Source organism: Nanorana parkeri, unplaced genomic scaffold (assembly GCF_000935625.1).
Source record: "Nanorana parkeri isolate BGI_ZX_2015 unplaced genomic scaffold, ASM93562v1 scaffold461, whole genome shotgun sequence".
NCBI classification, from domain to species: domain Eukaryota; kingdom Metazoa; phylum Chordata; class Amphibia; order Anura; family Dicroglossidae; genus Nanorana; species Nanorana parkeri.
Genome location: NW_017306729.1, coordinates 125625 through 140118, shown reverse-complemented (window position 1 = coordinate 140118; position 14494 = coordinate 125625).

Here is a 14494-nt window from a genome sequence, read left to right as displayed (position 1 = left end):
GGAGGGCAACCAAACTAATTAGGGGTATGGAGGACCAGAGCTACGAGACAAGGCTACTAAAGTTAAACATGTTCACATTAGAGGTGAGGAGATTAAGGGGGGATATGATCTCCATGTACAAAATGTTCAATGGTGACAGCAACATTGGCGATAAACTATTTAAAATTAACTCCGTTACAAAAACTAGAGGCCATAACCTAAAATTGGTGGAAAAAAAATTCCAGCACAAGGGGCGAAGGGGGTTCTTCACAGTTAGAGCGGTTAAGGTCTGGAACTCACTGCAACAGGCAGTGATTTCAGCAAAAAATGTGGAATTGTTCAAGAAACTTTTGGACGATTTTTTAAGGGACAGTAATATACAGGGGTAAAAGTACTCCTAAAAACGAGATCCTATAGGTTGGACTTGATGGACTAATGTCTTTATTCAACCTCAAATACTATGTAACTATGTAACGCTGTACTGAAATTCATTTTATAACATTTTTTGGGGACAGATAGAGCTTTATTTTGGTGGTACCGATTACACAAATCAAAAGCGCCAAAATAGACTTCCGGTTCCGGCACCCATGTTAGTAGCAGCAGAGAGACGGCGCTCCCGCTACGGCGTCCTTTTAATATAAAAAAACGGCTACACACCCCGCACATATTCCTCTGCTGAGCCTGCAAAGTGTCAGGTGTTCGTCGATGGATCATTTCCTGGCGGGATCCAGGTTGAGATCCCGATCACTGAACCGCTCCAGGGCGCTATCTCGGGAGTCAAGGGCCTCTAAGATGGCGGCGGCCCCGGCTACCTCCCCACAACGAAGCTTGTCTCCGGCCTCTGATGTGAGGGGTCTGGAGGAGGACAGTGCCCATGCTCGTATAGCAGCTGCGGTGGCTAAACTGCTGAAGCCTACCATCACTGAAGCGGTGGAGGCAGCCATTCAGCAAGGTATGAATCAAATCAGGAAAGACCTAACAGCACAGACACGTGCACTTAAAGAGGCGGAACACTGCATCTCCTCACTGGAGGATGACCTACTAGAGGCTCAATCAAAGTTACTTACTTGTGACACTGCCTCACGGGCGATGCAAGACAAAATAGACGACCTGGAGAATCGCTCTCGCCGCAATAACCTGAGGTTAGTGGGTCTCCCTGAATCATATAAGCCAAATGAATTGATCATTTGATCAGCTGAGAGGGCTCACCGACTGGGGCCGCCAAAAGAAACCGCTAAGACACCTAGACCGGTTATCGTGCGGTATCTCAACTACGCCGACAGACTTCAAATTCTACAAAAATATAGAGCTGCTGGATCTCTTACAGCTGATGGAAATAAAGTTCTGCTATTCGCGGACTACTCGGCGGAAGTGGCGAAACAGAGGAAAGCTTTTAGTGAAGCATGCTCCAACTTGTATCGCCAGCGAATCAAATTCACACTGGCTTATCCGGGTGTCTTGTATCTCACCACAGCTGACGGTCACAGCCATTCATTCCGGGATCTGCAAGAAGCATCGCTTCTTCTAAATCGGTTGGATAATACAACGACTGGGTCTCCCTCCAATTCTCCCTTGCCTCCACGCTCACCGCGCAAACCTACCAAGATACCAAAGCGGGCGATGGGCACCCCCCGCAAATACCGTAAGCGTTGAGGGTAAAGTGTGGGGACCCTCTGCTGAGTTTGCTTAACTGTTTTTATTCTTTCCCAATATCGTTACAGCGTAGGGATGGGTGGCGGACACCTTTTGTTTTTTTTTGTATTGTCCAGGATGTCCTGTAATGGGATCTGAAGCGCACATGCGTCCATAGGGAAAGCGCGAAGTCAGTAATGTATACGTTTTATTTTTCTTCTACTGTACATGTTGTATGGTTTTCATGCACTGTTTATGTTTTTTCAAGTTTTGGTTGCACTATGATCAACATAATGGGGTTGATTTACTAACCTTATAAACACACCACGAACGTGTATACACCTCTATAGTGTGTTCCCTCCCAGCATGATCTATGGGTGGAATCTAAACACCTTTGTAGTGTGTACACACCCAGCAGGTGTGTTGTGCAAAGCCCTGCATGAATTTGCAAGGTGATCTTGTGTAAATTAGCTCTATGTTGCTTGCGTTGATGAATGCAGGAATGTAACTGCATGAGCTAACCATTTTTGTCTAAACTGGGAAGCAGCATTATATATGCATCATGTGCATGATTTTTCCATATATGGCATTAGTGGAAATATGCTTTTAGAGACTTTTTGGTTGATAAATACGTTTTGCTGTGTAAAAATCACACGCACCTAGTGCGTGCGTGTGTTTAGGTTAGTAAATCACCCCCAATGTCTCACCTATTGTCTATGTCTCGCTGTGCCACTTCAGGTGGCCCGTTGCCTACTCCTGTCTTGCCTCCCTGCAGTTATTTGGTCGAGCTCCTGGGGGGATCCTCTCATTATCGTCCTCGAGACGCACTGTCCACACTTTATAGACCCTTACATCACTAATCTTGACTCCTCTCGTGTAAATTCATGAAAATAATCTCGTGGAATGTTAAGGGTCTTCGTTCCCCCAAGAAGCGGACCAAGGTATTGCGCCACTGGAAACACCTGCGGACGGATGTGGCCCTACTGCAGGAAACGCATCTCAGGGACGAAGATATCTTTTGGATGAAACGCCTATAGGTGGAGGGAAGTGTTCTGCTCGCCATCCCAGGGCTGCAAAGCTGGCGTCCTAATACTGCTTCGTAGAAACCTTGCCTATTCAGTGTTGGGGGTAGACAGAGATAATGAAGGGCGATTACTGTCTGTGACCTTGAAATGTGAACACACGCTCTTTACTGTAACGAATGTTTACTTTCCCAATTCACCCACCCAAGCAGATTTCCAATCCCTGGCCAGCTGGATTACTAAGTTTGAACCATCTCACCATTTAATTGGGGGGACTTTAACTCAACAATGTCCACGTTGGAGGACAGGAAGTGGATTTCTGGGAGCATTCCTAAGAGCAGATGGTCCAGTTCTGGCAGGCAATCGGTGTTGGCATCTACGATGGAGGCTCCCTGTCTCAGGGATGTTTGGAGGCTGACGCATCCTCTAGAGTCGGAGTACACACTCGTCTCCCTGGTACATGATTGCCTGTCACGACTGGACTACTTCTTCTGTTCAGATGCCATGTTGCCCAACACGCGAGGTCCCAAGATTCATGACCTGGTGATTTCGGATCATGCCCCGATCTCACTGGTGGTGAGTCACGCGCCGCGGGTGGAGAACATGATCTTGTGGCGATTTCCGTCCTTTCTGGCCTCCAACGAGGACTTCCAACACTTCCTTCGCTCGGCCTGGAGGGATTATGCCATGTGCAACGCGATACATATGACCGATCTGACCCTCTTCTGGGAGGCGGGCAAGGCCTGTATGCGGGGAAAGATTATATCTTATGTCTCAGCGCATCGGAAAAATACCACAAAGGCATATCAGGAGGCGAGTGCTCGTCTGCGGGCGGCACACGCCTCCTTGATAGCGGACCCATCTTTGGCTCGCAAGCTAAATTACCCCCCTCTGATTGATAAGATTATCAGGGAGTTGGAAGCCTGGGAAAATCTCCCATTATCACTCTTCGGGAGGATACGTTTAAAATGCCTAGCTTTGCCAAATTGCTGTATCCGCTCCAAACTTCCCCTCCTATTGAAGAGTTCGGATATTGCCAAGATCACTAAAGCCATGACACGCTTCATATGGCAATCAAAGCGGCCTAGAATATCTATTAAGAAGTTATGGCTCCCGAAGAGTGAGGGTGGTGCTAACCTGCCTAATATAAAATTATACAAGTACGCCTGCCTACTGAGACATGCTTTGGACTGGCTAAATGACGGGTCTGCATACTCTAATACACCCCTGGAAAAGGCGTTTTTAGCCCCGTGGGATATTAAAGATATCCTCCACTGCAGGGTCTCAAATCTCCCTATGGGTGTTCGACACAATGTTTTATACAGGGACACGGTGGTGGCTTGAAGGGAGTTGCGGAAGGGTCTTAAGCTCTCCCCATTTCTCTCCAAACAAAGTCCTATTATGCATTATCCAATGTTCCCCCAAGGCATGGAATATACTACGTTCAGCCTGTGGAAATCCAAAGGCCTACACTCCTGGAAGCAACTATTCCGACCTGACACGTGGACACTGTACACCTTCCAAGAACTGGTAACACATTACCATCTGCCCTCGCATCACTTCCTATACTTCTTACAAGCCACTAAACACTGGCAAGCGATAACTAAAGATCCAAAGAAACTTTTTGCTGCATCATTCCTGGAAGTATTATTATCCTCTAGATCGTACTCAATATCCACTTTATATCCTAGCCTTCAAACAATCTTCACGCTACTGCTGGCTAACTCCAATGTCAAAATTTGGGCCAGAGAGAGTTTGACGATCCAGACCTGGTGGATAAGGCCCTGCAGGGATACAACAAAGTCAGGAAGGTGATCACTAGCGAAATATGGAGGGAGACCCAGTTTAAACTGCTGCACAGGGCTTATGTCCAATATTTTGTGCCGGATGGCACCTCTTCACAACAGCCAAAATCGTCCAGCTGTACGAAATGTGGCTGCGCCCATCCCACTTTGAAACACTGCCTATGGACTTGTCCTCGGATTCATCATTTCTGGACGCTCCTGCTGGCCTATACCGCACAAATTCTTTCCTGGGAACCCCAATTAGACCCTGCCCTGTGTCTGTTCAGTCATTGCTCCTCACAGGCAGGAGACGGACAGGGAAGGTATGCCAAGGGACTGGACTGGTTACACATCTGCCTTTTTGCAGCACGCAGAGTGTTTATGCGCAAATGGAGCGAAGGCAAGCCTCCTACAGTGGAGGAGGTGATCAAGGAGCTCAAACTTCTCTTTTGCAGAGAGAGAATAGACGCAGAATCCCATGCTGATGCCTCTGCAAAATCTTTCTTCCGCAGATGGAAATTGTTCCTGCTCAAATCTTACAGGACAGCGGAAATCAGTTAAATTGTTAAGCCATTATGTTACACAAAATGGTATCTAACTGGTCACATGTCGAACACCCTAGGGCAACTGGCTTTAGAGCCAGAATAGTCGAGGCATTTACATTTTTAATAATTTCTATTTTCAATTTACATTTGTTCCATCCTCATTTAGAGTAGTGATCCGCATTATCTTCTATATGGCATTGGCTCGATTGAATACCAATCTGTGCCGAGACACATGTCATAGATGCAACTTGTTGTGGTTAATCTGCTTAGAACGTATGTTGTTCTGTTTTTATTTTTCTTTGTTTTTGTTTTCTTTACTATGGCCTGAGATTGAGGCTTATCCATGTCAGCTATTGATATCGCCTAAGATAAAGTTTGCGCTATCGACTTTCAGATGCGCAGGAAATGTTATTGTAAAAAATATATATGAAAGGATTGCTAGGGGTGCTGCCCCACTTCAGCCAAGGGAACTGTAACACTATGGGAAAAAACTAAAGAGAAGGGCGCCCACCCTAGTGCAGATTGTTTTTAATATGAAAGGCAGCAAAACAGAGTAAAAACATACTCACAATAGTGGATCAAAATAAGAGCTTTCAACAAAAGCATGGACGACACAAAAGCAACCTCACTCGTGCAACAATATATAGTAGTATGGGGCCAATAGGAAGCGCTCAATGATATTGGAAGCCGCCTCTCAGGTCGGCGCCTTGGTTGCCATGAGGGTACTTCAGCGATTTTCCCGGCATCCGCCTCTAAAGGAGATGCTGTGCCCTCTGGCCAATCAACGGGCTCACAAAGCGCCAAGCCTCCAGTCTCTCGAGAGACTCCCACTTGATCGGCCGGCCAATCACCAGGGGAAATCGATGTAAGCCAGCATGAACTGACTATGTGTGGACTGAGCTCTATTTGATTTCCGGCCACAGAGCTGCTGGGCTGGTCCCGCGCTCACACCGGGAGCAGCGGAGCCTGGGATCACCAGCACCGGCTGCAGCGGAGGCGCACACCCGCACGCAATTACAAGCGATCATGCGTCTCTACAGACGCCTGAACGCTTGTATGTAAACAGCCATCACTTGCTGTTTACATTGAAAGCCGATTTCCCGTTTGTGCGCGCCACCTAGCGGTGGGCACGAGCGGGGCGGGATGGGACATTTAGGCAGCTAAATCACAATACGCGAAAAATCCCACAAAATAGTGGGCAGCCTATGTGGGAGGCGAGAGGCACAGTAGAAGCAACAGCGCACCACCCCAACAACAGACTTGTAAAACTTATAAACATGTATATTTCACCAATAAAGAGTAGGAAAAAATGAAAATCGCTATTGTATGAAATAGAATCAATATCTGTATCAAAACACAAATAGCAAACAAAAAAATGGATGAGGCTTGAGTGGGAGGTGAGTCTGGTGCCATCTTGAATGAAGCAACTGTGGAGTTGTCACAGTGGGGCAGGTGGAAAAAGGAGCGGAGCTGACCCGTCTTGCGCTCCGATCCACCCGCAGACGTTTTAGACTTCTTTTAGACTGTTGCCCATGTAAACAGCGGAAGGTGAAAAAATGTAACAGAAACAGTCAGTAAAGGAATCAGGGTGGAGAGCCGCTAGGAAACACCAAAGTCCAAATCCCATTCGCACTGCCACGGTCTCAAAACCACAAGGTATATGTGGTGCCCAGGTGACCACACGGATGGCGCCGTGCAAAACACTAATAGTAAATAAAAGTAAATCACCGGCACACACTTGAAGGGTTTTTAAAGTATTGATATGTTTATTCAATACCCAATGTCGCATACTGTCATACGGTAGTGTAAGCTCCTTGAGGGTAGGGACTGATGTGAATGTGCCACTACTTGAAGAGGTAGAATTATATATTTAAAAAAGCATTGCTAGTGAGGAATTAAGGAAAGCACGTGTTAGACACTTCCCCGTAGCTTGGAGTGGGAGTGGGCTAAACAACAGTTTGACTTGTGGGCACACAAGCAAGAACTTTTCAAGTCCTCTTATTACGATCTTAATCTACAAAAGTTTGGCAACATGGTAGGTGAGCTTCTGGCCAGACTTGGGAAAGGTAGGTATCATCCAACCCACATCTCCTGTCTCAAGAATTCCTCAGGTGTTTTAGATCATGATCCCATAGCTATCAACAAGATATTGGAATTTGTTTTATAGATCTCTCTACACAGCAGATGCTTTTGACAGTGAGGCATCCAAAAGATTCATGGATTTAGTGCATTGTTCATGGTTATTCCCAGATCACTTAGCCTCCCTTAATGCTGACATCTCCCAAGAGGAGATTCTAATGGTCATTAAGTGCCTAGGGGCTAATAAGGCTCCTGGGTTTGATGGCTATACGGGTGACTTTTTTTAAGATCTTACAAGTCGATATAGTGGACTCCCTGTATTTTTTGTTTAACTCAGGTTGGGTGGGAATCCCGTACCCGGCAACTGGAAAAGAGGCAACCATTAAGCTTTTACTCAAGGAGGGCAAGGATCCCACACATCTGGGCTCATAAAGACTATTTTTACAGCTGAACATAGATGCTAATACATTGGATGCAGAACTACATTTTACATTCCTCTGCTGTACATGGTATAAGATGAATTAAGACTTGCTTTTTTTTACAGATGATGATCTGTTATTTACTTCGAATCCAAAGGAAGATGTTTTAGTTATTCAGGATTTATTTGCTCATTTCACTACCTTTACTGGCCTTTGTGTCAATTTTTTGAAAAGTGAAATACTTCCTCTTTCTGGTGTGACGAATGGAAAGTGTAATGATCGTATGATGTTCAGGGTGGCACAGCGCGATATAACTTATTTGGGTCTGAAAGTGGGCAAATCACCTTTCTCCCTATACTATCCCAATTACCTCCTCTTAATTGATAAAATAATAAAAGATTATGAGTTGTGGGAGAATCTTTCTTTATCGCTCTTCGGGAGAATTCATCTAATAAAAATTGTTAATTTATCTAAACTGTTGTATCCATTACAAAATCTTCCTTTGCTATTGAAAAACAATGTGATCACTTGCTTAAATAAAAGCAATGGCCAGGTTTATATGGAAATCCAAATGTCCAAGGATTTTGATTAAAAAGCTATGGCTCTCAAAAGCGAGGATGGGGCTAATTTTCAGAATATTAACCACTTAAAGACCAGGGTGTTACACCCCCTTCCTGGCCAGGCTATTTTTCAGTGTTCAGCGCTACGGTACTTTGGCTGACATTTATTTCGTACTGAAACAAATTTTATACAATTTTTGGGGACAGATAGAGCTTAATTTTGGTGGTATTTAATCACCACTGGCATTTTTATTTTTTACTATATAACAAAAAAGTACCCTAAATTTTGTAAAAAGAAAAACTGTTTCCCTATGAAATGTTATGAAAAATGTATGATCACCCCAATTTTCTGGAAAAATATAAAAGAGGTCACATCGGGTAAATAGACACCAAACATGTCAAGCTTTAAAATTACGCGCGCCCGTGAAATCGCAGAAAACGTCCACACCCAAAATTGGCCATAGGCGACACTTTAAAAGCTTTTACGGCTCATCAGTTTAGTGTTTTCAGTAATGAATGGCCCTATAATTATTCCTCTCATTCCGACGTTCACGGAGATATGTAGCATGTGCGGCACAATAGGTGGAATCGTCGTTTTCACGCGTTGGCGCACCCGACGCATGTTTGCATGTGTACGTGGGGGAGGGGGACTTTAAAATTTTTTATTTGTGAATTATTTTTAAGCTTTAGTTTTTTTAAACTTTTTTTTTTTACACTTAACTTTATTGCTATCACATAGGGGACTAAGAATCCCCCTATGTGATAGCCAATTCACATTACAGGTCATCTTTAGAAGGAAACATGTTTTAACCTCCCTGGCGGTATTCCCGAGTGTAGCTCGGGGTTACTTTTCCATACCACTCGGGAAAGCCGCCAGGGAAGCATTTACTTACCTTGTCCCTCGAGCTGCGCTGTGTTCTGCGGCCCATGCCGGCTTCCGGCTTCCATCCCTTTGCGAGCTTACGCGCCGCAGAGGGGCGGAACCGGCGGGATATTAAAAAAAAAAAATATGAAAGAAAACGACAAAGACGAAAATAATTCGAAAAAAAAATAGACCGTAAAATGACATGAATAAAATAAAAAAATCATACTGCCAGGGAGGTTAAAGGACATATTTTAAAGGTAAAACTAAATATAAATATAATTCTCATTTTTAAAATATTTGTGTAGCACTTACTGCAACACATAGTGGCTGGAATTTATCAATACTGGACCACACAGAATCTGGAGCAGTTGCCCATGGCAATCAATCAGCATCTCTCTTCAGTTTGGTCAGGTAAGATTTTAAAATGAAAGTGAGAAGCTGATTAGTTGCAGTGCAATCTGCTCCAGATTTTGTCTACTACAGTTTTGATAAATTCCCCCCACAGTGTTTTTAGTGAACTCATGAGTTCTGCTCTTTGGTCTTTATTATTACAATTGTCAGCCTCCAGCCTGCCACCATACCAGTATTGGGCATTTATGTTGTGGAGGTTATGTTGTAAAAAGTATACAATTTAAAGATGGCTAATATTATCTATCACCCAAAAAGCTTCTTTTGAGCCCTTCTGTGATTAGTTCTATTCTGTCACTGGTGCCTGACATTTCCTGACTATATAACCATTGCTCAAACTGCTGTTCCATTCTTCAATGAAATTGCCTTAGTGGACAGTTAGGGCACTCTTACTGGACAGGAAGATAGTAGTTGGTGGAGCTAAGCTATGAAAAGGTAAATAGCTGTTATCTTAAGGGGTCTGTTTTTATGTTTTTAAAATATAAAATATATTCCAGGTTAACTTTAACTCTGAGAGACAACTGTTATGGATCAGCAGAAAGAAAACTGGAGAGGAAATGCAGTGAGACTTAATAATTGAGTGTGGGTTTACTAAGGGCAAATAGACTGTTCATTATCATCACATTCCACTGAAAACTTTAGTGCTGGACCCAGCACATATACAGTATTTGGGTGTTTGGGGTATAGAGTTCCCAGTGTGGTTGATTTACTAAAGTCAAATAAACTCTTCATATTGCAAAATAATTTTCACTTTGCAAAGGAATGTTCCCTTAGCCTAGTAAATGAGGTGAAGCTCTGCTGGCTTCCATCATCCATTCATGTGCAAGCATAAACAAATACTGTTTTTATTCACCTTGCATGTGATAGGGTATTGCAAAGTTAATTTTTAACATATTCACTAAGCTAAGTGAAAATTCCCATGTAATTTTCCTTAGTAAATCAACCCCCTAGTTTTGAATTTTGTCTCTTCTTGTTCATTTCTCTCATCCAAGAATCCAAAATGTGGCTTTGCAATATAGTACGTTAGTTCGTTGAGTTTTGTGACAAAGCAAAATAAAAATAATAGCTTAATCATTATCAACATCATAATTTTATAGAAAAGAAACTTACTATTCATTTAGGTTGTTTCTTTTCCTTTATGAACTTGAATTAAAAATGTTGACCTCAAATTTTAAAGGGGTAATTTGAGTAAAGGAACAATGTTATTTCATGACTGTTGTGTACATAATCAAATAACATAGTCATTACATATTTATAAATGAAAGGCATGAAAGCATGTTCCAGTAAAGCTAACCACATTATTCGCTGTTCTCATTTTAAGTGAGTCTGTAAAATAATAAATTATGCATACCATATAGCCCTGTAGAACATGGTATAGAGCAGTCTCATCAATAGCCATGCACACATATCCTGTGCATTGTTTATAAACTGCATAACTAAATTGTTAATAGCATCCTAAAATGATTGTATACAAAGAATAAAGATTGAATATAACACTTCAGTTGAGGAGATGATCTGAAATGAAAGAAAAGGACACGAGAGGAGGGATACAATTTGCATATTCTATAAATATGTGACTACAGATTTATACTATTGCTTAATCAAAATACTATTTAAATACAAACAGAATGCTAAGGTATTTAATTAAACAAAGTTAAAGATGGACACCACAGCTCATCACTTCAGGCATTATTAAAATTCTCAGGAACTTATATTAAATATTAACTTGATATATACATAATATTATGTTGAATAATTTTAAAAAATCTTATATTTAACAAGCCTTTAAAGGAATTGAAGCAAATTTACATAAAGATTTAAGGATTTATGTTGAACCGACTCTAGAAGATCAAAAGCAGGAATGTGATAGCTTGCCTCTGGCAACCTATACATTACATATATTAGTTACATTTTTAAAATGCTGTGCCTATTTATATTGACTGAGGAACTGAGGTATTTGTGTTGACTAGGGATAAGTTTTATGCTCAGGTTGAACTCAAGTCAGACCAAGCCTGTTTGTGATTTGGTGAATTGCTGAACAAACTGGCCATATTTAGCCAGATCGCCTGCCTGAATCCCCTGCTAGTAGAATATAAACAAATATGGTCAAGACATACCAGGCCACATGACTTTCAGCTTTAGGAGGGTTTCAGATTTCATAAAGCGGGCTTCCAGATTCCAGAAAGTCCCTCAAAACCTCACATCCCTATTGGGGGACAGGATGTACACAAGATGCCCTTGTCCCTTAACATTGGGACAAGGTACCTTGTTGTTGCCCCCCCCTCCTGCTTATAAGGTACCCTGCCAATTGTTAAAAACATGTGGCCTGGTGTGGTTCAGGAAGGGGAGAGACACACACTTGCTGCCTTGCCTTTCTGGCCACCCAGGTAATGTCACCTTCAAAATAAAAGAAAAAAATAACCTGTGGTTTCCATTAAAATTCACACCATACCCTTATCCAGGCATGTAGTCTAGGTGGCCGGGAATGGGTGGGCAGGGTGCATGCACCCCCTCCTCCCAGCCCCCCATACCATATCAGTCTTCGATATGCCTTTCAGCATTAGAAGGGCATCTTGCAAAGGGGGTATAGGTAAAGCCTCCCTCCTTTGCCGGACATGTTATCTCAATGTTGGCAGACAAGGGTCTCTTCTCCACATCAAGAGGATATGGGGGTTTGTAGGGGGGGGGGCGTTATAACAAGGGGCCCCCAGAAATCCACCCCCTGTGGAATGTAGTACTCATATTACTGTTTCCTTAAAAAAAGTACAAAATAAACACACAAAAAATGGGACAAAGCCTTTTAATAGAAACCCCCCCAAAATGCAACCAATTTCATCTATGTAAATCTATCATCAACCATGTCTTTTTGCATTAATCATAATGACCCACCACCCGAAAGCTGTTCCCCACTGCCTGATGATGATTCATGACCTGCTGCCCAACGATGTTGACTCATTGCACTACCACTGCTAAATGACTGGGTCCCCAGCACTGCTGGAAAACACAGCAAGAAGTATCCTGGGTAATATCAATGACCAAATATGGTCATGACCATATTTGATCAATGATGTTATCCAGGATAACAAAGAGCAAATGGGGATCTGTCATTTATAGGTGGTTTAATCTGAATTTCTACTATGCAAAGTGAATTTTCGCTCCTCTTAGTATAAGTGATAAAACAAGATAAACATTCTCTTTCAGCAAATAAGACTGCTCTGTGCTTAATGCTAGCATACATGGCAAACATGTTAAGGTCTCTAATAGGGTGCTACATGTCAATGTCACAGGGGAACCAGAAAGCAGCAAGCAGGGAAGAGGCTGTGATAACCCTGTAATTTTGTGCTGACACTGGGCCCTGATAACCACATGCTGTAGGATGATCACTTCACAACAAACAAGTGAGTTTTTTAAAATGGTATTTTAATAACATTTGTTTTAACTTACTACACTGTCGAGGCCTGTTTTATGATTTTTTTATAGCTGATGTGAGGTATCATTGGAGCCATGGCAAGAAAGAGGACCCTTGTGCATTGTTGATATAAAAGGCTGACCATCTGAGATAAAAAGCATGGCGTGACTACTACTTATTTGTGGTCACACTACTGTTGATGAGTTTATCCAATCTAAACACTGACATGGGAGGGGGATTGTTCACCACTTGCATTGAACACCATATTGAATTATTGTACTAAAGCACTTTACTCACAATGTTTGCAGTTAATTTAATTATAATATTCTATATATTGATTGAATATATATTTGTATTTTTTTTACAGTTTGAAGTTTTGCCCTAAGAGGGGGTTGTATGAACTTTAAGATTGTATTTAAGCACTTTGTGCTTTTGCTTTTTGGATATTATATGCAGGATATTACCATATTAATATTTATGTACTTTTGACCTATTGTAAAGTAATGTTTATTGTTGTAATATTGTTATAGAGTGCAGTGCAGATTGATTTTTTATCTAAGGGCACATTTATTGTAGTAATAGTAGCATGAAGTGCAGTGCAGTCTTATTTGGATTTAGGGAATAGCATATACTACTTTAGCCCAGCAGCTTAGATACTTAGTTTTATACGTTTAGATAGGGGCATGGACCACGGTGGGAAAGTAAAAAATTAATTTTGTAAAGAACACATAATCATGTGCAAGGATTATTGAAAGTGAACATGTTCTATTTCTTTTGAAAATCAGGGTCATGATGAGGAGAACCAACTCACTGAAAAAGACAATTATGCTTGAAAAAGGGAAAGGAAGAAGAGGATGACCAGGGCCAGATTTCCCACAAGGCCAACCGAGGCCCGGCCTAGGGTGGCAGGGTGCAGAGGGATGGCAGGGGTATGGGATTCATATCGCCCGACGCCTGGGACATGAAGTTCCGGGCGCCAGGCAGGTAGTTGTTTTCTACATTTAGCCCTGCTTTGGGCAAGCAGAGCCAAATGTAGAGCGTGGAAGACGTTTGTTCGCTTACAAGTGATCTTGGCGTTGTCGCTGAGATCACTTACTTGTATGCAGCCTGCTCGCCCATTCTCCCCCGCAACTCCCCTCGCCAGCTACCTCTCTCCCTGCCGGCCAGAGATCCTCTTTTCAGCATGGAGAGCATCTGTTTTCCGCTCTGCTCCGTCTAAATATGGAGACGGGAGAGCTGCACTCACAGCCTTGCCATCTCAGCTGTCACAGGAGAGCCAGCACAGTATTGTGCTCAAACTTCTGTATTGGAGGTGGCAGGTTCAATAAAGAGAACCTGTCACCTCCAAATGCTATCACTCAGGGGTTTGTTAGCTCCTGTGTGATAGCAATACATTTAAGTGAAAAAAAAACCCATTAAAAAAAATTTAGAAAAATATTAAATAAATAAAAATGAAGAAAAAAATAATAGGGCTGCAGAAATTAACGATTAATCCCTCGAAATCGTATGGCTAATGAAGGGAAGGGGGGAGGAGTCTGGTGACGTCGATGTCCGTGACGGCACTGGACTTGGGCCGGTGTGTACACATCCCGGCCGGGAGAGAAACACTTTTTACCGGAAAGGTTTAATCTGCTCAAATCGAGCAGATTAAACCTTTCCCTGCGATCGTGTTTTTTTCTTTTCTGACATCGGGAGCCGCGGCCTGACCGTCAGTCAGAAAAGAAAAAAAAGGCATATTATTGCATAGCTAGATTCCTATTGGCTATTGCACTTTGCACAAGCCAATAGCAAA